Source organism: Ambystoma mexicanum, chromosome 4q (genome assembly GCF_040938575.1).
Source record: "Ambystoma mexicanum isolate Mex_15411 chromosome 4q, UKY_AmexF1_1, whole genome shotgun sequence".
NCBI classification, from domain to species: Eukaryota; Metazoa; Chordata; class Amphibia; order Caudata; family Ambystomatidae; genus Ambystoma; species Ambystoma mexicanum.
Genome location: NC_090928.1, coordinates 595,308,368 through 595,334,399, shown reverse-complemented (window position 1 = coordinate 595,334,399; position 26,032 = coordinate 595,308,368).

The window sequence follows — 26,032 nt, the reverse complement described above, 5'->3', positions numbered from 1 at the left end:
AAGAGGTTCGACCCCAGGAGCCAATCGAGTCCTGCACATCACTTTTCGAGTCACAGACACCTTCCTGCCAAGACCCGCGCCTCCGTGGGAATCAGGTGAGCGTTACAAAAATCCCAACCCACCTATAGACACTTGCTTGAAAGACAAACCGTGGTGCACTAGCATCCAAAACGCCATTAATAACAAAATCATTGGACTCCAAACTAAAATTGAGGACCAACATCAACAACTCTCCAACAAGTCTACCAACCATAGCTCACCAACACCCATTGATACCAAATCGGTCTTCACGTTCAAGAAAGTAACCACGATAGAAGTTCAAAAAATCATCGCCTCCTTAAAACCCTCGAACTGCAAAGGGGACAGCTGTCCCACCCCCAGATCCCAGATCATAAGACGCAGCTAGAGATCTATCCCCCTTCATCACTAAACTTATCAACCTATCATTCATCAATAACTTAGTCCCCAGCAACCTTAAACAGTCATGGGTTCTCCCACTTTTAAAAAAAGAATCACTAGACCCAGCCATACCCACCAATTACAGACCCATCACCACAGTCCCTTTCCTATTAAAAATCTTGGACGGATTCGCCTACATCCAAATTCAGGAATATCTGGAATCCAACCAATTGCTAGGAATACGTCAATCTGGCTTCAGACCTCAACATGGAACAGAAACTGCCCTTGTTGACCTCAAGTGAAATTGATGAAATCAGAGACAAAGGTAATACCGCTATCCTACTCCTTAGACCTTTCAGCGGCCTTCGACCTGGTCGATCACAAAATCCTCTGCAGCCACCTAGCCACCGCAGCTCACTTCTCCCCCCCCTCTGCCGTCACTTGGATACAATCCTTTTTGGTGAACAGAACCATGCGGGTTTTCTCTACAACAGCTGCAGCAGACCCCATCCCTATCACATGCGGGGTCCAACAAGGATCCTGTGTCTCCCCTACTTTGTATAACATATTTACAAAGCCACTATTTGACCAACTGGACCGTCTGGGTGACACCTACACAAATTATGCAGATGGCACCCAGATACTCCTCACCATCACAGGCAATTACCATGCGGACATCACTCGGATTAATGAAATCTTCTCCATCATTCAGGCATGGATGGCCTCGCATGGCCTCTGCCTGAATGATGAGAAGACAGAGCTCCTCCTTGTCGGCTCTCCTAGTAACCTGTCTAAACTTAATCCGAACTACAACATCATCACTATTGATGGTCACACCATCCTTATCGCCAAAAGTGTAAACTCTAGGTTTCTACCTTGATGCCAACTCTAACCTCACCAAACTAACATGATCGCCTCCACCTACACAGGCAAACTAATTAGGCCAGTAGACCCTTCCAATCATCTAATAACTGCCTCACTCTTGCTATAGCCCTCATAGAGTCCAAATTGGACTACTGCAATAGTCTGTACCTAGGTGCTAACCAATCTATAATCAACAAATTACAGGTACTTCAAAACAACGCACTACGAGCTGCACTCAACATCCCCAGGCGAGAACACACATCCACGGTTAAGAAATCATGCAAATGGCTTTCCATACGACAGAAAATCGATCTAAAAACCATATGACTCACTTACAAGGCATTAAACCACCTAGCCCAACCTTACCTCACCAATAAATTCACCATGAAACCCGCCACCAGATCCTCCAACACTTTATGCTTGACCGTGCCCAAATTCTCCTTAAAAAGAGCTGGAGGTGCCAGTTTCACAGTACTTGCCTCCCAACTTTGGAACATTTTACCACTCAACATTAAAACTATTGAGTCCTTCCAGATCTTCAGAAAACCTGGTTATCGGCTGGCTCCTGAAGTAACAAATACCCCCCTCTAGACATATGTGTACATCTCTGTCTGGTTAACCATCTTTGCAAAATCTGTAAAATGCTGTATTATATTATATATTTGTATATATTAGAAATTGCCTATTTGAAATCTATTTGAAATTGCCTTTCTGAAATTGTATTTTGAATTTGTATATATGTCGCTCTGTAACAGTCTTCTTTAAGCGCCCTTCTACCTCTGGGTTTAGAGCGCTATTCAAATAATAAACAAACAAAACATTTATCTGGAAAGATTTAACAATGCGATCATACGGGACAGATTGATTTGGCTTGCTGATAGTTATATAAATAAGCAGAAAACTCACCTTCACCATTTTGACTCATACATAGCTGCGCTCAAAACAAAAACATAGTGATTTGAGACACTTAAGCAGCATAAAAGACATCTATTGGCAAATATATGGCCACTAAAAAGCAAATTGTACAACAATGACTGTAGAAGACATCGTCATTTAATGCATCTTCACGACAATCTATGCAAACATAACACAAACTATTTGGCAGATGTTCAAAAATTCTGGCCCGAGTTAACTGGGTCGGCTCTGCCCAATGTGATTTCTGCTAACACTTGGTCTTCATTTTGGAAAATGTTCAACTCCCGTGGCACTTTTCTTGTCAACAGTTTACCATAAAGAAATTATATACTTTACCTCGCTTTCTTTGGTCAATTGATGACATTATTTGGGCCATAAGTAAACTATTCTATAAAAAGGGCAATTCTGCGGATCCCGGAAACTATAGGCCAATAGCCCTCATGGACTGTTCTTATAAAATCTTTTCGATAGATTTGCTTAATGAGATAGAATATCATGCGATTTTATAAATTGGTTTTTTTGTAAACACTTTTTATTCATTCACTCCTCTGCCCCTCCTCCCGTTGCCAGTGGTCTGCCCCTTCACCTAGCCCTTCCCCTGGTGATCAGACACATTGCAATAGCACCAATTGAGTGCTGCAACCTGCTGGACCATTGGTAGCCCGAGCGCGCTCTCCTTTGTTCTTGAGAGGCACTCGGGCTCTTTTTTCCGCTGCCTCCAGGCGTCTCTATCGAGCCAGCCGCGTCATTACGACGCTAACGTGAGCCCGTTTGACCGCGTTTGGCGATGGGCCTTACTTTGCCAGAATCGTCAGTCCGGAGCTGTACAGCCAGATACAACACACGGACCACCCAGAGGCGAGCAGCAGCCCCCTTGCAGGTACGGCCCACACCCAGGCCACACAGCTTTGTCTCCACATAGCCTCTGCCATGTCTGTTTGCAGGCCACCTTACCCTCATCTGTGTTCTTTAACAGGTACGCTTGACCTGTGAGTTCGATTGCCGCTTTTTTGCATCTTATTGTGGTGCTTTGAACAACCCTTGATCTCCAATCGCCTCCTGCCTCCTACTTTGGACGCTGGCCCAGAGGTAAGGGCTCTCTAGCTCTTTACATTGGCACAACAAAACTGTACCTGCCTGGATGTTTTACCACATAGGGGCTCACATTTTTTGTCCCCTTGGCACTCCTTCAACCAATAGTGTGCATGGTGCACTCACCCCACTGTTTTGACCACCATCCCTTCCCCTCGTGACCCATTCATGCACTCCCCTCCTCTCTCCGGCGGTGAGACCCCTCACAGGTGCCCAGGCACCCTCACCTCTCCTGTAATAAATGACCCTTACAGTTCCTGCTCCACATGCTCACCCAAATGCATTAAGAGCTCCACCCCTACGCTTGCACTGATTTGTAGTTGCCAGTGTCCGTCACAAGCCCTGATTGTCTTTCCCCTCTCTTTCCTTCCCCCCCTTTTTCTTTTTGTCTCCCTACAGGAGACACCAGCAATTCTCGATCTCGTTCAACTTTTCTCTGAACCCTGGCAACCCAGTTTGCATTTACAATCACGGTCCTGATGAAGATGGCTCGAATCCCTAACGCCATTGAAACCGGTCGACCCCTTTCGGTCATGAGGGCTCTCATGACCCACTTCTGATCTCTTCCATACCAACAGAGAGACTTTTTTCTGAACAATATTTGCTGTAGCACACTCATCACCATCGAGTGAGCTTAACATTTTTATAAGAGCCAATTTTTAGTCCTCCAGCCCTTCGGCTGTGTTTTACTGCTCTACCCACCAGTGGTTTCTCCAGTTGAACTGTTTTTCCATCCCAACCTCAGTGACCCACGGGCACCATTAAAGTTATACACTTTGGAAGGTATACAAACAGTTGACCTGCCCTGCAGGTTGTACCCACACCTCAGATCGAGCAGCCCTAAGATCTAATCCACAGCTTTGTTGAATATTGCTCAACCTTCTGGAGAATACCATTTTTTTTATCCTTTTTCTCTTTGGATGATCTGTCTGCCAACAGACACTGCCACCAGTATAGAAGGTTGAGGGACAGTACTCTCCTCTCTATATATTAAGTAGGCGATACACCACACGCTACCCAGGGACAGGCACCCCCGCCAGGGCTAGGGTGTTCTTCCTTAGGGCTAGGTACGCTGAGTCGGGTGGCCCCCCCCTTTTTTTGTGTTTGAGTGTGAGCACTCCAATTGATCCATTTGTTAGCATACTCATGATGCTCCTTGAATACTAGCCTAAACATCCAGACTTTCACTGACATGACCTGCTAGCCGCCGCTCTCCACCGGTAGCTATGTTTACTCTACCGACCGCCTATTTAGGACCAACCTGTAACCCGGTCCGCATTAGCCACTGTAACTTCTTTCCTGCATATTCTCTGTTCATACTTCTCTCGGTATATTCTACTCTTGTATGTAAACATTCAGAGCCTGGACTAATGTACGCTCAGTCCGTTGTACCTTGATGCTCGTGTAACGATATGTAACTCTGCTGTACAAATGATTATGCGCCCAGTTACCCGAGGGTTCGGATGCGCTTTATAAATAAACAAACTAAACTAAACACTGGCTTGCATACGCCGATGATATTTAAATTTTTGACAAAACACCCATGGGTCTCCAAAATAAACTACAGGCTTTTTCCATCTTTGCCCTCAATCACAATTTACGTCCTCACGTAGGTAAATCAAAGATTTTAATCTCGTCGGGTTCCAAAAAAATTCCACGTTATTCATGGACGATTAACAATCTTGAATTGAATACAATATCCATGCTTAAATACCTGGGTTTTCATATCGCCAACGATTTTTCCAAAAAACATTGGCGTGATTCTTTAGCAGCAAAAATTAGACCATTGAATCTGCAACTAAAAATAATTTACCATAAATATTGCACATTTTCATTGAGTCCTGCGATTCAATTTTACTTACTAAAGATTGAACCGATACTTTTGTACAATTTTTAGAATTATGTCTGCACACCATTGATGATTTACTAAATTCCCTACAAGGGCATCTGTGGAAACAAGTTTTAAATCTGGCTAATTCAGTTCCAAACTCGTGCATATGCATAGAACTAGGTCCGTCTAGCTTGTCATCTTGATTCATGTGGCGTCAATTACATTCTTATGTCAAAATGCTGGATCCACCACAAACTCATATCTATGTGGAATTCGCAAGGATGTTGGCCTTACAGAATCCACACTCAATTCCTTTTAAGAAGAGAATGGATCTTGCCATGCAACGTATTAACATCACCAAAGAGGATCTGATAAGTCGAGAGGGATATTCCCAAAAAATGCTATATCGGATGGATTGGGTCGAATCTCATGACGAAATTGGTTCTTATCAGCTTTATATAGAATTTGCCTTACATACGCACAAAAGGGTTCCGAATCTGATGTACGTGGAGTGCTTCCTTGATACTAAATTACGTGACATCTATATGCGGTTTCGCTTGAATCCGCTTCATTCCAAAGAACGCATTAGTCAGTGATTGGATTTCAATTCCGATATCTGTCGCTTCTGTAAGAAAGCACCACAAAAGGCAACTACAAAGCACTTCGTTATTTATTGTAGTCCCTTTGAAAATGAGACTCGCTTTCTTGGGGGAGAGAAATGTAATGAACTCTGTATCTTCATGTGAAATGCTATGGATTAAATGCATGAATAATCCTCACATTTCATTCGTGTGTGCTTTGGGTAGGCTATTATCTAAAATTGAAAATTGTTGCAGAGAAGGAATTATGGTGCAAATCACTCAAATTTAGCTTTGTGTTAATCTATATACTCAAGCCATCAATAATGTACATTGTCTACGTGAGCCATTAGATGTCTTCAAGCATTTTTTCTAACAGGTGGTCTCATTATAAGACCTTAATTGTTGCGATGATTTGGGTTCGGCAAGTTGGAAAAGTTCCTCAGTGATTACTGTGGTAATGCCATTTAGAATGAATTTTAACCTGAAATTGTGAAAATTTTGATGAATTTTTGATTTGATCGTATAAAAGGCTAACCTGTGTGTGTGTATATGTATATATGTATTTAATTTTTTATAAGTGTGAAAAGGTTTTTCTAAACTAAAACACACGGTATTAATAAAAATAAGATGACACTGGTGCAGAACATTGCAGCCCTACAAGAAGTTGACAAAATTATAGGAGCAGGATTTCCATCTTAAAGCAGAAAAAAGCAAAATGGACTTGGAAGAGGTATAATACTTTGTACACATACTGGTAAAGGGTGGAGAAAAACCCAAGTGAGGCATAATGGAATAAAGCCAACTAATCGTGATAACATTATGTCATTAGGTTGTGATTATTGTGTATAATACGGGAAGGGGTTCTCAGCAATTGTTGAACCAATGTGCAGACTACTAAAATCAGGTTACTTCATTTATGCAGGGGAAGGCGGAAGCTGTCTGATTCAGGAAAGTGGAAATAATGGCAGTATCCAACTTGGGATGTTTTGACACTGCCAAGCACTCACCCTCAGTCTATGCCAGCTCCCGAGGGTTAGGTGGTTTTCCCTCACAGATAAAGGAATGAACGGATCATTATTTGCCTCCTGTTTCCCTGACTTCTGTAAAGAACTATTCAGTAATGGAGCACAAGACATGTGCATGCAGCGCAGCACACTTTAGACAGTTAATGTGGAATGCAGACCTTGATCTAGTTCTGAACAGCAAACCCCTGGTTCATATGTGCAGAGTGGGTGGTGCCAAGGTTTCCTACAGCTTTCACAAATGGCTTCAAGACTCACAGAATGTACATTGTTCAGCACTACCTGGCAAAACTAATGTTGTGGCTGGCAGTCTGTCTAGACTTCCCACTTGTGTCCATGCAAGGCAATGGCAGAAACGACAAGCCGAATGACTTTTAAGGGGGCTTTTCTGGGGGGAAAATATCAGCAGGAAAGACGTGGAGAGGACTGAAAAAGAGAACCTGGTACAGTGATAAAGGTTCAAATTAACAAAGGGATGACTTGCATAAAGTCTGTAAAAGAGACTGTCTGGATATGTAGTTCTGAATGATGTGCATAACCTCCTAAGAGTCGCAAAATAAAATCGGCATCATCCACTGAATCATACAAAGCAGTCAACCAAAACACACATTCCATATCCGCAACTGTGGAACGTCAAAACAAACTTCAAAGTTTCCCCAAATATCAGAGACATTCGTCAAGCTGGTAAGAAATGCCAACAAAGCAGGCTCCCCCATGGACCCATGCCCCCAGACATCTACAAATCGATCCTTGCACAGGGCACCTTTGGAATACCACAGAAACCTCTTTAACCTATCACTCGCAACAGGGAAAGCACCGCATATCATTCAAATCAGCATACATCAAACCACTCCTCTAGGACACAGCAGGCAAAGTGGAAGACCTCTCTATCTACAGATCTATCTCAAACATTCCCTACCCAGCAAAACTACTAGAAAACCTAGGTCTATGGAAGAACACAGGAGCACATAGAAAAACACAAGCTGCTGGACCAGGCACAAGTCTGCTTTAAGAGATGGACAGACGGCACTCTGCTCTGATACTACTGGACCTCTCTGCAGCATTTGACAGTCAGCCACAACATCCTCATCAAGAGACTAGAAGAAATAGGAATCACCAATTTAGCCCTACTCTGGATAAATCATTCCTAACCGATGGAACGGAAACCGTCTGAATAAAGCCTTTTAAATCCTTTCCAGGGGACAACTGCGCAGTACCACAACTCGTCCCTACCCACACTGCTCTTCAATGTCTACCTGTTGCCACTAATCAAGCTCATAAAAGATGCATCCTCACATGCTTCAACTACGCAGATGACCCACAAATTAACAAAATCGAAGACGCACAAGAACAAAACTCAATGCTGGAAGACTGTTTACAAGAACGCTACGAATGGATGTACACAAACAGCCTCAAACTGAACCCGGACAAAACCAAAATAATGGTCATACCCAAAAACCATTAAAACTACATCCCATGGCCTAGAAAACTTGGAACAGCACCAACGCCATCGAACAGTCAAAGACCTTGGAGTCCTAATGGACAACAAACTAACGCTGGAACCGCAAGTAAATGCAATAATCAAGAAATACTTCTTCCTCCTGCCCACGGTAAAAAGTATACTGCCATTCCTCTCCTTCACCCCTAAAACGCCATCATCTGCCTCATGTCCAGAACAGAATATGCCAATAGCCTGTACCTCGCAATGCCAGAACTACAAAAGAAACTACAATGTATTCAAAATGTAGCGGGCAGGCTTCTCCTCCGACTACCACAAAGGGACCACATCACCCCAGCGCTAAAAATGCTAGATTGGCTGCCTATCAACCAACGAATTGCGTTCAAAACAATGTGCATAACGCACAGAGCAATCCATGGCCAAGGAGCTGATTTCCTACAATTCCATTTACCTTATGTTTCACTTTTAGAATGGCAGAAGCTATTCAAGGTGAGTAAAACCCTTTTGGTCATAAACTCTTACACTATTTCTATTACAGGAGTAGTTAGTTATACTAATGATACTTTTCAGAAGAGTGCAACACAATTTCAAGATCAGTAAGGAACGTTGTATACTTTTCAGAGGGGCAGAATGCAACTCTAGGATAAGTGAGAACTCGGTAAAACTATTTTAGACCTGCACTAAGCAATTCAGGGTAAGCAAAAACCAATGGTACACTTTTAGAATGGCATATTGGTCAGCGTTTATTTATTCAGTTTTAGGAATAATAAAACAATAACAACTCGGTTACTTTCTACAAGAGTGAAACAACTCTGAGGTAAGTAAGAACTTTAGGACAGTTTGGGCCTTATTCTGTTTCAGAGATAGTTATAGCATTAACACGCAAGTACTTGAGATCTTTTCAAGATGAAAGCTTATGCTTTTAAAGTCCTTCCCTATTCTAGGGCATGAGTGATTTCGGAGGCAGAAGAGGGACTCCAGTGGTCTCGGAGCCAACAGTAGGCAGGTCAGGATGAGGCTCAGATGCAGGAAAGTCAGATTTCCAGAGGACATCTCCTTCAACAATTAAGTACAGTCTTAAATGTAAGTAGAAAGTGTTCAGGGACTGGCTCCCTTGATGCATTCCAGTGTTAGGCCTGGGAGAATGGTATGGCAGAACTCCCAACACCCACTCAGCCACACAGAATTGACACAAGACTTAAGGTAAGTATTACTCCAGCCAACACAGTACCTCAGCAGTGAAGAAGAGCTTGCAAATGAACGCCTTCACGATGCAGTAGAACAGGACCTGGTCTCTGGATTCTTTGTTGTGATGAGGAAATAACGGACACTGGATGGGAACTTGCAGCAGCGGTCGACAGAAAAGGCTCCCAACAAAGGAACTTTCAGTGTCTCTTGGCTCTGTGGATTTGTTGCCTTTTTACAGGTACCAGATGAAGGACGGTTGTCGTCGGTTGGATGCTCCTCACTAATCTGGTCCTGCACTCTGGTGAGGGGACTTCAAGGATTTTAATCATGTCTCTGGATTTCCAGCAGCAGTCCACCAAAGTTTCAGCCAAAATCTGACTTGGGAAGACCGTGCACCCCATTCTGGTTCGAGGTCCCTGTGTATTGGCGGTTTGCAGCCCTGCAAGGTTGCAGCATGTTGATGGATGGCTCCTTATGCAGGTCTTTGGTAGTGGTGGTTTTATGGACTCGTAAGACGGATGGAACAAATGGTCAGAACAGGCTCTGGACACTCTGCAGGCATCACTGGTCGCTGGCATCAATTACAGCTGTCTTCTCTTCAACTTCCTCTTCGGATTCAGCTCCAGTGGTCGACTTTTCTTCAGCTTCAAGAATTGAACTTTTATACAGGAACCCACACACAACTTCTGCCAACTCTCCCTCCAGTTCACAGAAAGGGGCGGGTGGCTATCCAATCAGAACAATGTGTATAGCAAGTAATACACACCTTATTTCTAAGCATACTTGATCAAATAATGATAAATGTGAAGAGAATTTGGATGCAGAGGAGGGAAAAACAATGGCAAAAGAAATTATCCGATACTCCTGTCCTCTGCACACCTTATTGCTGAATACATTTGCCAAAATGTAGTCAATTATACAATTTCTTAGACAACATTGTGTATCATACAGTCATTTCTTAGTGCGATTCCAATAATTCAATTCAATAACGATCAAGTTGGTTAGAAAGATGTTTCTTTGTTTGATGCCATTGGCACACCGCATTTTGGGATGCAAGTCCCTTCATCAGGTGCAAATTCAAAATTCTACAATACACTTAATAATAAATCAGTACTGCATGTAGCCGTGTTCATGAATTATACAAAACAAGATTACATTTACTATAATTCTTCACAGAGGGTGAGTATATAACTCAATTCATTGAGTGTCTTAACAGATCATTAAACATGCTTGGTATTGATTTATTGTTAGCTACTGTTGTATTGGCAAGATCCAGAGTTATAGCTACTCCCAATCGAGGAAAATAAAGAATTCAGACCAAACCCGGAATAAAGGGTGATCATTCAATTATGGCATTGGTAGCATATGGTTTGTAAATTGCCTTAATATAGTAGGTAATATTGAGAAATAGTGTGCTCCCAAAGTACAGCAAGAAATATTAAGAAAAGAGAATGTTAAAACAGATAACTGAGATGACTAAAAGCACTGTCTCAGAGTGCAAAGTCACACAGAGATCTAAAAACCTTTTGTGCAACGAGTATCTAAAAAATGAATACATATAAACCATATGTCCTGCAAAGTGATAGGGTGCTGGACATTATGTGATATGTACCAGTGAATCGCAAAGAAGTTAATTACCATAATCAAAGGATGGATATCAGGACCACATGTGGGGTAGCAAAAAGCGCTTATCACCCTAAAGGAATAATATGTAAGAATCCAGTCATTCCTTCACAGAATCGTGAAGTTTCGAATTATAAAAGGATCAAAGATGCTGGCTATCAAGCGGTGAACTTATCCGCTACTGTACGAGTGATACTCTGGAGAGTGGGTCTGCTCATAAAGGCTGTAAGTCTGACTTGTGCTCTATATGTTTAATGGTGCCAAAGTAACGGCTATGGAGATAAAAGGACACCTACATTAGAGTCCCCAGTCTTGTAAAATGTGTGATTACATGGTTGCTGCGGTAATGGTCATAGGCATAGATGACACTCACTTTTATGATTGGAGAGTGCACATAGCTGCGCCCGTTCTTTTGCAAAATATGTCTGTCTAAAAATAATCATGCCATGGCTCCCCTGTCCCAGACTAGCAGGGAATGGGAAACATTACATGTGATCTAGATGTTAATTATGTAATTTAGCAAAGTTTAGGCTAAAAAGATTGATGAACAAAGAAGATTTCTGCCACTTTATATTGTGTGTAAATATTCTAGGGATAATGGCACGTGTAGTTGGCAGCGAGATCGGGTGCTCCACAGTTGAAAAATATGGAAACGCACTAAAATTGTGTTGTATACAATGTTGTCTAAGAAATTGTATAATTAACTAGATTTTGGCTGATTTATTGTTAAGTTTAAAGGATATTTGTACCACGCACTATCACCACCGGAGTGGTCCCCTGGCGCTCTGGCGGCTCTGAAAGAGGGACGTGGGTGAGTTAGTGGGAACAAGCTGGAAAAGTGCAAGAGAGCAGTGATGTGCTTATGGCAGCCTCAGCCCGGTGGGTCTGTCGGCTGGGCTTCGGGTGTTTTACGGTCGGTAGTCGTCATGTGCTGTTGTGCAAGTCTATGTAGGGTTTGTTTTGTTGTTGCAGTGTAGTGAAGTTAGTGCAGATTGCTGCGTTTTAGGCTTGTGGTTGTTTGGTTAGAGTTTGAGAAGTGTATGCAGAGGGATGAAATTGTTAGTGGATTGGTTAGTTGGCATTGCTGTCCTTGCAGTTATGTCTATGTCTGATGTTTGCTATCATTCACTATTACAGCGTTGCTAATTTTCAATATTCTGTCTAGATGTGAGGCAGGCTAGTGATCGCTATTCCAATCAAGTGTTGCACTTGCCATCATTCACAGTTTCATCCAAGTGTGGCGCATGCTAACATTCACATTTCTATCTAGATGCGACACAAGCTAAAGTTAAGAATTCCATCTAAGTGTGGTGCATGCTGACATTGCAGAGGATGGGATTGATGCTTTTCTTTTGCTATTGTTTGTCCAATCAGAACAGTGGGCCCCCCAGTGGGAACTGGTTTCACTCAGGCACACCAGAAGGCAAAGGGCTGTGCAGTTCAGACTCCTCCCTCACTTCCTGTCTTCAGACACTCTGGAGCCTCGGCGGAAAACACAAAGGGTTCCCACTGTAGACAAAACTTCAGCCAGGACCTCCCCCCAACCTTGAACGGCGGAAGAAGACCCAAGAAAGGACAATAGCACTACAAATGGTGAAAAAAAGAAAGAAGCCACTCTTCTAGCAGAATGGTGACCCTTCTGTGCAGCTGGTTTGACAGTCTGCGTGTGATATTAACTAAAAAGTCATTGAAGTCAATCTACTGCCACAAACTGTTAGCTTGCCACAGTAACACAAATACTGGGTCATTGAGAAAGGGTATACCATGCATCTCCCCAGCTCTCATAAGGTGGGGGGGTATGCTTGTCTTGCATATAAAATTGAAAGGGGATGGAAATCCCTCTCTACCCTTGGGAACAGTAGTTTACCCAAGGTAAATCAAGATAATATAAAAAGGGAAGTCCCAAGGGCAACCCAGCTATACAGCACATAAGGTGCTGTGTGCTGCAATGATGTCTAAACAGTTCTAGGCAAGGATATCTTCAAATACACTATGGAGAGGCATAAAAAGGTCACCCCTAAAAAGAGTAAACCGAAGGGTGAGTGGGGAGAAAAGATTCCCACTCACCCAGGAACAGGGAAAAATAATCACCAAGTCTAGCAAAAAGTTCTGGGTGGTTTTCACAGGTGAGGAAGATTTATCCTAGAAATGAAAGTCTTCCCTAACAGGCTCTTAACTGGGAACTCATCCCAGTGCCACCAGATAGTGAGTCCATCTCGGCTGCCATATGTGCCTGGGAGGAGGGGTGCATGGGCCAGGTAGGTGGAACTCGTAACAGTACGTCCACCCTTGGGTTGCCCTACCTTTCATGGATGGGTCACGTAAAACAGTCAGAGCTGCCTGGGAGCATGGATGTCTCAAGCCGGTATCTATGATCAGTCTTCAGACCGTACCCTTTCCAATCCACTAAGTATTCCACTCTGTTCCTTTGTGAATCAAGCAACCTGAAAGTGTCTAATTCTTCCTCCTCCTTCTTTGAAGTGCCGATGAGCTTTCCTCATTCCTTCTTGAAGATCTGTTACCAGCTCTTTAGCAGCAGGGATAGAGGAAGAAGAGAATGTGTTAAAGGCAGAGAAACAGGATGAAAACCATATGGTACATGAAAGGGTGGGGGGTCCTTTAGAGAGATGTGGTAGGCGTAATTGTATGCGAATTCCGCAAGTGGAACGAATGACACCCAGTTCCTACAATGCTCAGTGGAATAGCATTTTAAGTACTGGCCTATGGTCTGATTGACCCTTTCAGCTGATCAATCACTTTGTGGGTGGTAGGCTGTTGAGTAATTCAATGCTCACAAACCCCATGCCCCTTGACATCTTGCATTGCTTCTTATGGTTTTCCACCACATATCTTTCCAGCTTTCTTAGTTTTGCAGATCCCAATGTGCCCAGAACTGGGTAGATCATGACACCATTGCAAGGCCATCAATTGATATTCCCTTGTCGGGAACCATAGTATCTTCCCTTTGAAACAAAGACCTTGTTCTTGACTGTGGAAAGGATGATTGGCCAAAAATGTGGAATAAACCCTTTATAATCATTGTTCCATAACTGCTATTGAGGGGTCGTCAAAAGCAGTACTTTGAGATCAAGGGAATTTCTTGATTTTCTTAAATTTCAACAGGATACTTTCTGGATAAAGCATCTGCTTTGTTATTGGTCACCCTAGGTTTGTAAGTGACTACAAAGTCAAAACGAGAAAATAAATGAATCGATCAATTCTGTTGTTGGTTAATGGCAGTGGCATTCTTTAGAAATTCAAGATTGTGGTGCTCTGTGAAGACTCTTATGGGGTGTTGTGCACCTTCTAATACATTTCTTCATGTAATGAAAGCATCCTTGATAGCGAGGAGCTCTTTTTCAAAGATGCTGTAGTTCCATTCGGCTTTGGGGAGGGTTCGGGAGTGGTATGCTTATCGATGCACAATGCCTGTACTTGGGTCTTTCTGCAATAGCAGGGCTTCCAAAGTATAGTTTGAACCCCGTGTGTCAGTGTGTGTGCGTCTGCGTGTGTGTCTCAGTCCCCCTTTGGCAGGAACCTTTTGAGTCCTCGCCTAGGATCCTGTGTATCTGTGAGGACAGGATGCTGCGGAGGAGTTTGACACTCCCCTGTCCTTCGCTGCTGATGTGCCTGAATGGAACCAGTCTCCACAGGGGGCTGGCTGTGTGATTGGGCTGACTGTCGTGATTGGACAGCCACACGCCCCTTTTGGTAAACTGCAGGGAGAGTATGCAGAGGAGTGAATGGGAAATCCTAATAAAAAGTGATGTTCCTGAGGCAGAAGTCAAATTGACTACTGGAACAGATATTTGGAAGCTGAACATGACCAGAGATGCCTGGAGACCCTTCCAGTAACCGTGAAGCGACCACTGCTGTCCTGACCTTGTTTTCTTAGAGACAGGAGCTCCAAAGAGGGTGATTCCTTGCCTTTGGCTGGTGGGACCAACCAGCCCCAAGACAAACTGCAGATTGCGTCATCCCCTAACGTGCTGTGACCTTCCAGGGCTGCAAAGCGCAAATAGCAGCCATCTCTGATCCATTTGCAGTGCAGTGTCTTTGCATGAACAAATCCTCCCAGAACTTTGGTGAGCTCCAGTTGTACCTCCATAGGCACGATCCTACTCATCGAAGTCTACTCACCAGTGCAGGGCTGCGAATCGAGGAAGATCGACCGGGCGGTAACCGTTCATTGTTGGAGCTAATAAAAAGATGTCAAAACCACATACCGATGTGGGAGAACGAAGAAATCTTTTCGGAAGTGTCATTTCTTGTGACTGCTGCTGTGACATCCCATTCAAAGTACTTCCTTTAGTCACCAGACTGAATAATCAGGAGACAGTCCGTTGCTGCTGCACAGGAAAGAAAACAGCTGCGTTTTTTTTTGTCAACCACCCTAAAGTACTGTGGGGCTCAAGGTAGAACTTACCTCAAGCTGAATAGTTGCTCTAGTGTGACTGGAGTGCCATACCAGGTGTTTGGGTGTCCACCCATATCACTTGCCCAGATTTAACAGCTTGTGCGCCTTCAGGGAGTCCTTTGCAGGGTCCTTTATAAATGGTCTAATCCTACTAAAGCATATTAGTTTGCCTTTTCTGCTGCTGCGTAAGACTTTTGCTTCTATCCTACACTGACTTTGAACTCTTAGCTAATTAGGGATTGGACTGATAAAACATTAGGAGCCTTGAAAAGTGTTGCTAAGAAGTAGATCTGCTATTAGTGGTGAATAACCCTCCTTTTTCTTCCTACAGACTGTCTGAGTGACTTGGTAAATTAATGAAACTGTCATTTCACTATAACAAATTTGGTTGTACGCCACTACTATTTAAACAGTAGAACTGGCATTACTGTTTTCTGTACCAATTGTAAGCACAAGCCACTACTATTGAAGCATTCACCTATGAAAGGTATTGTTGATATTTCCTATGTGTATTGGTTAGTTTAAAATAGTATTTACCTACCTTGCGTATATAAAATAAATATATATATATTATTGTAACTTCTAGTTTGTAAGAGCTTCTTTGGCCTAATGTTTTGACTGGGTTCATTCATACAGCTCACATCCACCGCATAAGATGAGCCTGGATGCTCTGCCATTCTACCAATCCTTTGGGTACAACAGACTTATGAGAGTTGGGGGACCTGTATACCAATGGGTAGTTTTATAGAGTATTACCTCCAAGTGGACTTTAGGGAAACTCTAACACTGGGTATTCTTCTTCTTCCATACTTAGGGTTGGTTCTTCCTGAGTAGGTTTGTCAACAGAATAACTTGAATGCATCTGCTTTAAAAATTGGAGGAGCCCAAAAACCATTGTAACTCCTTTTACGTTTCCTGGTACTGGCTGGGTAAGAATGGCCTTGATCTTTGTAGGGTCCATTGCAATGGTGTGGAGAGAGGATGGAACCTAAGTAGGTAATCCTTGTCTGATTGTAAAAGGCATTTAGAGATCTTGGCATGTAATTAGTTGCAGTGAAGTCTCTGGAGTACATCCCCGACATGCTCCTGGTATGTAGTTATATAAGAATATAGTCCAGGTAAAGTAGGATGTCCTTAAAGATGTTGTTTAAGAAATGCCATAGGGGCATTGCAGAAGTCGGACGGCATCACACGATATAGTGTCTGAATCTAGTTCTGAATGCAATCTTTCACTTGTCCCCAGGGTATATTCTCATTAGGTCATAGGCCTCTTTGAGATAGTTTGGTATAGATACTACCATTTTTGGCTTGATTGAGAAGGTCTTGTATCAAGGTCAGTGGATACCTGTTATTCACTGTAATGGAATTCATTTGCCTATAGTCCACATAAGGCCGTAATTCTGCATCTTCTATCTTTTGGAATGAAGAAGATGGGTACCCCTGATGGAGAGGATGAGTTGTGTATGAACCCTTTTTCTTCCACATATGCCTTAAGGATTGTATTTTCTTTATCCGAAAGATCATACGTTCTTCCATATGGGATACTGGCCCTTGGAATTGGATCAGTACTACAGCCTATGTGGTGGTAGTTTATTAGTGTGAAACACTGTGTGGAAATCTGATATTCCCAAGATATTTCTTCCTTTTAGGTGGCTTCTATGGTAGGACACCAGACCATAGGAGAAGAGGTATTTTTTTATGGTAGTTTGGTTGAATCACTAACGTGATTACGTAGCTCTTGACAGTGTCACCTCCAGCCTTAGTTCTCTTGCCTTCTAATTTATACTAGGGTTATAGTATTCCAACCAGGGTATTCCTAGTACGATTTGAAAGTTTCGGGCAGCGATGGTGTCAAAACAGATCTGTTCCTAATGGATAGGGTTACACAGCATGGTTAGTTTGTGGGCTCTCTAGGAGATGGGACAAGAGGTGAACCTAGATCCATCTACAGAATATAGGTTCATGAATTTCTTTCTGGATCAGTATGATTTCTTGTCTCTTAGCAAAAGAGAGGTTGATAAAAATGTCTAATGACCCCGCTATTGATTAGAGCTGGCACACCTATCCATTGGTAGCCAGGGGAGTACAGATCAATAGTGATGTAGAAATGTGGGGCATGAGAAGGTAACGTGGAGCATAAGGTACTCTCCCTCTTCTTCAGAGACTGGGCCTGAGATACTTTCCAAGTGCTTGGGTTCAGTGTCCGTTGCATTGAAGGTAAATGCTTTGTGTCCGGTCTAAATGGGATTCTATGTGATTCTGTACATCCTTGGTCACCCTTTTTCACCATTCATTGATGTAATCTGATAGGGCTTCAGGAGGAACTACAACCTAGGCCATGGCGCCTTTGAGTTCTTCTCTCAACCCTCTTACGAAAATGCCAAGTTCAACATCAGGCCAAAGGGTCAGAGCAGCCAGGTTTCTAAACCGGACTGTATAGGTCAATAAGTCTTAGCCCTGCTTTAGCTTGACTAAATCGTTATGAAGTGTCTGCATGGATTATTGCTGATCAAACATATTCTGAAACGTGTTCAGGAAGGCACCATAGTGGGATAGTATGGGCGGGGGTGGGGGATGGTCAGGGTCAGTGGTATCAACATATGTGGTTACCCGAGCTAGTGCAGTTTGAGATTGAGTATTATAAATGCAACTTTGGCTTGATCTGTGGCATATACAGCATGTCTATTCATAAAATGAATTCGACAGTGAGTCTCAAAAGCTCTATTTACGGGAATCCCCACAATATTTGGCAGAGAGGGGTGGGGTGGGGTGTGTTTGTGGGTTCTGTGACTGGAATATGGAGAGTAGCAGAGTGTAACACTGGTCTATCCTGAGCGAGTGATTGGTGGAATGAAGGGTCATGCCATAGCCCTTCCTATGTTTCCCCATGGGTGACTTAACCCTGGGACTTTGTTGTACCAACAATCAACCTTGTCCTCTAATGTTGTCAATGTTTGAAACAACATAGCAGTTTCTTGCCTAGAGGCTGCTACTTTTGTGTTGAATTTTTGTAGCACCAAAACCTTTTGAGATACCTACCATGACTCACAGGAGGTTTTTAAAGGCCTTGAAATCTGTCAAGTTGTAGTTCTGGAGGATGTCCAGAACCTCCTGAGAGTTAAAGGTATTATCCATCTCTTCCTAGGAACGGTAGACCTTGCTCTGGTATGAAGAACACAGGAAAAAAGCTGCCCCCCGCCCCCCTCCCGCAGAGGCGATTTATCTGATGCACCTTTGCTTGAGGGATTCATGGCTTCATGGGACAGGAGCTACACAAAGGGATAATCACAGGAGAAGGACAGGTATTGGTACAGGTAACAACAAGAGCACTGCGGTATCTGTTCAAGGAGTACCTTTCCCAGTTAAGTTTACCTTAACTAGACAGTCCCTTGCTCGAACCACTAGTAGATGCAGGTAAATCCCTGTGTTACAGAAGAAAATCCTAATTACCTAGAGCAGAGTCATAGCGTTGTTGGCAACATAGATTGGTCCAGATTGCAAAATGCAGTGGCCACTTTGTCTCCACCTTTTATGGATATCTACGAGATTCTGTTTGCTCATGGCATATGCAATATCTGAATTACGGTGGCAATGGTCTCTCACCTGGAAACTCATCCCAGTGCTGCCAGATAGCAGTGAGTCCACCTCGGCTGCCATAGGTGCCCCAGGAGAAAGGGTGCGTGGGCCCAGGTAGGTGGAACTCTAAGGCCTTATGGCTGACAAAATATGTGTAGAGGATTGAATACCATTCAAAGGGGAGAAAAGCATTCCTCTTGAAGGCATGTGAATCATGTGAAATATCCACACTGGGCATTCCGGCATGTCTGGCACGAAAACGATGGGAAGTGAACACTTTGGGTCGCCTTGGGTTGACACAATGTTAAGACATGTAAAGAGCTGTCGTGAGTGTCAACGTCCTCCACACTTTTTCTGCTCAGTGTGTGGTCCGAGAGATGACGAAAGGGCAGTGGGAACAAATTGTGCTAGACCTTTCCACATGTTACCTAGATATGAAGTTTAGGATGGTACCGATCTGATTACTTTTATCTTTGCCAGAGATAACATTCATGGGAGAGCTCGCCACTGAGAGCATGTTAGTTCCTGGATGATCTGCTCTAAAGGGAACGCATCCTGACGACACTTATTACAAATGAGACCCAGTCAAAGAAAATTAAACAGACACTAGGTAGAACCCCGTGACCACACCATTATATTCCCCCCAGCCTAAAGGCATGGTGAAAAGATTCGGTTGGTGGTAAGGACTCAAACAATTCGGACACAGTACATGACAAAACTCGGTGTTGGTAAAATGGCCTACAGAGTACACAGACATAACACTTCAGGTTTGCCCATTTCATGTTCATGAGAGGCAGATAGAGATGTAAGATCAGAGCTGGTTGAACAAGATTATTAAACAAGCACCTTTGACATCAAAGGGAGCCATAGGGGTGAATGTTGAGATTGTGCAAAGGAGTAATGCCACATGCAAAGATGTTTACGAAGGACCATATGAACAGAGTGGGTGACTGTTCTATAGGGTAACCTGGGGAATGAGACATATGCCACTAATCTGCACACAGCCTCCTGTCTGGTTCTCAGCACGTCAGATTATGCTTAGTAGAATTTGCATTGACCTGCCAGGTAGGTGGAACGACATCTGCTGAAGAACCAGGCCCTGGTTACTTGCTGGACACATGAAACAAAAAGCTGGGCTGGGTGATCACCTTTTTTCATGGGCATTACTCAAATTGACCTTTTACAATTGACCTTTTGTCCTAATTGACCTAATAGTGGTCCTAATTGACCTTCTGCATAATTGACCTTTTACCTTTTTTATTTTACTTTTTTATATATACGTGTGGGGTGGGTTTTGGGTAATTAATATAATGGGATTGGTTAGGGGGTTGTGTGGGCTTTTGGATTGAGTTGGTGGTTGCAGGGGGTTTCCCCCTGCATATATGTCCTAATTGACCTTCATTTCACGATCAATTGTGCAGAAGGTCAATTCTCCCGCGATCAATTGTGAAAAGGTCAATTAGTATACTTCTCCAGCATGGGGTCTGGCATGGATTCACATGCTCATGAATATTCCCTGTCATCAGGCCTGGAATCCTCGGTATAGAAAAAAATCAGTATCAGTTTCGTTTCTGATCTGTCTTTCTTAGTAGTAACCAATCACTGGTCTCTGGGTCATACTGCCCCCAGCCAATGACTGCCCTCTCCCTAAGCCCCGTCTCTGGCAGCCATCCTCAGATTTTTGTACCGCACGTTCAAGTGTTGGGAGTCCTCGTGCTGTAGCTCTCGAGCTTTTGCTGCGTTTTCGCGCTTTTTCAGGAGATTTTTCTCATTTTTCGGTTAAATAGAGCCTCAAGCTCCACCGTTTCTACATCCGATCAACGGGGATCCGTTTCGGAGTTTTCTACGCCCCTCAAGGGTGAAGTTTTCGTCGAGTTACGCCTTTGGAGGATTCCAGAAGTTCCGAGGCCTACCCCGGACATGGCCCAGGAGAAAGGAAGCTCGACGCCCGGGAAGCTGTTCAGGACCTGCCCTGGATGCCAGCTTCAGAATGTTTTCAAGGAGGACGAGCATTCGTTATGCCTCTGTCTCCATGAGGATAAGACGCACATGGAGAAGGACTGTGTGTTTTGTGGGAACATGTCGGAGCGGACCATGAAGGATCGCCACCTCCGTCTCGCCAACTGGCTGGAAGGGAAGAGCCCGTCAGGCGAGAAGAAGAAAAAGAAGTCTGAGCGGTCTTCTAAGTCCTGTGAGGGCGCCCCGGCGATGGGGGGCCCAACAAAAGGCTAAGCACCGCGAGTTGGCGGGCACCGGGAGCGCCGAACGGTCGGGCTCCTTGGCTGCCAGGCAGGGCGCATCCTCCCTGGCGCCATCAACCACGAGCCAACGCTCTGGCTCGGGTAAGAGGAAGTCCGAGAACCCGGCGAAGCTTCTGGAGGGGCCCCGGTCGATCTCAAAGATTCCGGGAGAGGGGGAGCGAGGCTCGGACCCTCCCCCCAAGGTGAAGGCCCCAGGCGCCCAGAAGGTGACGATGGCCTTAATTCACCCTGCTAAGACCTCGTTTGAGCATGTCGCCGCGGCCCTGGTTCAGCCTGTGGAGGCTACACCAGTGGAGGCGCCCTCAGGACCCAGAGTCTCACTGCCACCGCTGAGGGAGGAGTCTTTCAGGCCCATTGAGAAGACCCCCACGAAGTCCTCGTTGGAAAAGGTGGGGGAGGGGCTGGTGGCCATCGTGGATACGGACACGACCTCTGAAGAAGAGCTCATCGAAGTCGTGGAAGAGGCCCAGCCCATCGGGAGGGATCCCGACGAGGGCAACGACGAGAGCGACGGGGTCGCCGACAAGGCTCCTCAAGAGCCCTCGCGCCCGTCGTTTCCGGCGCTGCAGGACACTTCGGCGGCCATTTTGTCAGCGATTCAGTCCTTATGCTCGGAGATAAGGACAAGGTTGCCCCTTCCCCCGACGGAGGTACCTGAGCCAGACCCGACGGGGGAACCGGAGCCAGGACCTTCGGAGAGTCCACCGCATAAGAGGAGGACGACGCATCCTACGCCACCTCTCCCACCTGCTCTGCCTCCCCCCCCCGGTCTACTACCCACGGGGATGATACAGGCACGGACACGGCTACGACAGGTACAGATGACGGAAGCGATGATGGGACGTGTCCCCCGTCGCCCCCTGCTCGGGCGTCCCCGCCCGACGAGATTGGATCCTTTCATGCCATGATTTCCAGGGCATCCGAGCTTTTCCAGCTCTGCCCAGAAGAGAAGAAGAAAGAAGGGTTCCTTTACCAACGGCGCAAGGCTAAAAGGAAGACGGTCCTCGCCATACCGCTTCTTGATGACATCTGGGATGAGGGGCTCGCCCTCCTCAAGAACCCTGCCACGGTGCCGGCAAAGAGGGACCAGTACGAGAAGAAGTACCGGGTCCCCGACGCTGCCCCCTTGTGCCTTCGGGCACAACCTACCCCGTATTTGGTCGTCTCGGCGGCGGCAAAGAAGAAAGCTGGGGGGGCATCGGCCTCGAGATCAACTTCCCCGCCGGACGGCGAGGGCAGGAAGTTGGACACGATGGGACGACGGATCATCACATCCGCAGCGATGACTATCAAGGCGGCCAACCACCTATCGTAGCCCGCTAAGACAGGGAGTTGTGGTTCAAAATCGCCCCTCTGTTAGACTTCCTTCCGGACGCCAAAAGGGCTGAGGCCCTTGAAATCCTACAGGAGGGTGAGATTGCTTCGGACCACGCCATCACGGTGGCAATGGACATCGCCGACACCGGTTTCCGTCAGTTGGGCAACGGCGTTTGCTTGAGACGATGAGGATGGCTCAAGGCCACAGATTTCCGCCAGGACGTACAAGCCAAGGTTTTGGACATGCCCTTCGACGGGAACAACCTGTTTGGGAAGGCGGTTGATGAGTCCCTTCATGCCATCAAGACAGACACAGAGACTGCCCGGGCACTGGGAGTGCTCAAACAACGACGGCCGACCTTTCGGAGCTTCAGAGGCAGACAAGGTGCCTCCAAGGGATCCGGCAGTGGCTCCTCCAAGTACCGCCAAGCGGCAAGATCTTCGTCCCAGGAAGCCTACAGGGGATGCGGCAAGCCAGGTGGTGCCCGTCGTTGTCAACAGGGAGGTCAAGGAGGCAAGGCGGCCTCCAAACAAGATTGAACCGACCGTGGGGTCGGGCCCCCGCCGAAGCACCCCGGTGGGAGGCTGGCTGGCGAGGTTCGTCAGCATGTGGGAGTCCATCCCCACCGACCGTTGGGTGCTGGACGCCCTGGCCCAAGGGCACGCCCTCGAGTTTCAGAAGAAGTGCCCTCGCGTTCCACCCGTGGCCAGGAAGGAAAATCACGTCCCTCAACTACTGTTGGAAGTAAGGGCGATGCTCAAGAAGGGTGCCATCGAGCTCGTCCCGAAGAGGCTTCGGGGCTCTGGAGTTTACTCAAGGTACTTCCTCGTAAGAAAGAAGACAGGAGGATGGCGCCCCATCCTGGACCTACGACGACTGAACAAGTACATTAAGGCGCAGAAGTTCCGTATGGTCACCCTCCAGCACGTGCTGGCACAGCTGGAGGAGGACGATTTCCTGTCGTCGTTGGACTTGGAGGATGCGTACTTCCACATCCCCATTCTAAAAAGACACCGAAAGTTCCTCAGGTTCGTGGTTCAAGGGCGGCACTACCAGTTCAAGGCCCTCCCGTTCGGATTGAAGTCGGCACCCAGGGTGTTCACCAAGTGCCTCGCACCGGTGGTGGCGCGGCTGCGCCTACAGGGGATCCACGTCTACCCCTATCTGGACGACTGGCTCATCCGGGCAAGGACGAGGGAGCTCGCCGTGGAGCACACTGCGAAGACCGTCCAGCTGCTCACGGACCTGGGATTCTCCATCAACTTTCCAAAATCCCACCTGGTTCCGTCGCAAGTCGCCCTGTTTCTGGGAGCCAAGCTCGACACAGTGGCGCGGCTGGCCTCGCCGTCGGAGGAAAGGACCAGGACCATTCTGGGCAAGGTGCAGCGTCTCCTGGCCACGGACATGGCCAGGGTAAAATCTATCAAGTCCCTCCTCTGGATGATGTCCTCCTGCATTTATCTGGTGCGCCTTTGCAGGCTTCGGATGCGCCCCTTACAAGAGTTCCTCGACGCCCGCTGGGTCCAGTCGATGGGCAGCTTCGAGGACAGGATCCCTCAACGAGACGTTCTGTCGGGCGATCCGGTGGTGGGGTACCCGCTCCCATCTGTCGGCGGGCACAGACTTTCAGATCCCAGCTCACCAGGTGACAGTGACGACGGACGCCTCCCTGGAAGGTTGGGGAGCGCACTCCGGAGATCTTCACGCGAGAGGCCTTTGGCTCCCGGGGGAGAAGTCACTCCACATCAACATTTTGGAGCTCCACGCAGTGTTCTGGGCCCTCAGGTCCTTTCTCCCGTCCCTCAAGGGCAAGGTGGTGAGGATCTTCACTGACAACACCAACACGATGTTCTACATCCGGAAGCAGGGCGGAACCAGGTCCCTGGCCCTATCCAAGGAAGTCCAGGATCTGTGGCATTGGGCCATCGCCCAACTGATGTTTCTGGTGCCTCTTCATCTGGCAGGAATAAAAAACACGATCGCCGACTCACTCAGCAGGCAGCTGCGCTCGTGCCACGAGTGGGAACTACGCCAGGATCAAGTGGATCGACTCTTCCGACGATGGGACGAACCCCAAATCGATCTCTTCGCGACGGCGACAAATTCCAAGTGCTGGAGGTTCACCAGCAGGTTCCCCCAGCCGAGGAGCATGGGTGATGCTTTCTCGTTCCCCTGGGATGGCCTATTCCTTTACGCATTCCCTCCGCTGCCGTTGCTGCTCCGGCTCATCAACCAGCTCAAGAGGTCCCGGTGCAGGATGATCCTCGTCGCACCGGCGTGGCCGAGACAGATCTGGTTCCCGGACCTTCTGGACTTGTCAACGTCCACACCAGTCAAGCTGCCGACGGACGCAGACCTTCTTTCCAGAGAAGGAGGCGCCATTCTTCACCACAACCCGGAGTTACTGGACTTGCAGGCCTGACTCCTGCAGCACTAGAGTTTGGAGGGTACGACATCCCGGCCGACTGCAGAGAGGTTCTTGCAAAGGCCAGGGCGTCCTGAACTCTCAAGTGCTACGGGCATAAATGGAAGAGGTTCTCTGTCTGGTGTCGTGCACAGAAGATTAACCCTCTGCAGATTACGGCCCCTCAAGTACTGCCGTACCTACCGTCGTTGGCCAAAGCTGGACTGGCTCACGCCTACATCTGGCTGCAATCTCCCGATATACCAGGACTACGGGACGGGCATCCTTGTGGTCTCATCGCCTGGTGAAAGAATTCATGAAGGGACTATTCCGATCATTTCCGCCGGTGAAGGCTCCTGCCCCGGCTTGGGAGCTTAATGTGGTGCTGACCAGGCTCATGGGGGCCCCATTCGAGCCTATGCATTCGGCGCCTCTGAAGTTCCAGTCATGGAAGACAGCTTTCCTCGTGGCCATCACCTCCACACGATGAGTGGGAGAGATCCAGGCCCTATCTTGCAAGCCTCCATACTTGACTTTTCATGACACGAGGGTGGTGCCGAGGACGCACCCCTCCTTTATGCCGAAGGTGCCGTCGGACTTCCACCTCAACGAGCCCTTGGTGTTGCCAGTTTTCTTCCCGTCGCCTTAGTCGCCGGCCGAGAGGACGTTGCACTCGCTGGATGTAGCCAGAGCGCTGAAGTTCTACGTGGACCTCACAAAGAGTTTTCGGAAGACGTCACAGCTGTTTGTGAACTTTGGGACTGTGAATCAAGGGAAGGTTCTCTCGAAGACTTCCATTTCCAGATGGCTCTCCGCCTGCATCATGCACTGTCACCGGTTGGCGAACCGACCGCTGCCCGGCCGTCCGAGAGCCCATTCGACCAGAGCGATCGCTGCTACCACGGCGTTCCTGTCTGGTGTGCCCCTGCTAGACATCTGCAGGGCTGCGACGTGGAGGTCGACGCACACCTTCACAAGATTCTACTGCATCGATCGGGACTCCAGGGAGGAGTCCAGGGTCGGCCAAGCAGTGCTGCGCAACCTGTTCGCCTAAGGTGAGCCTGGTGAGGAGGTAAGAGATG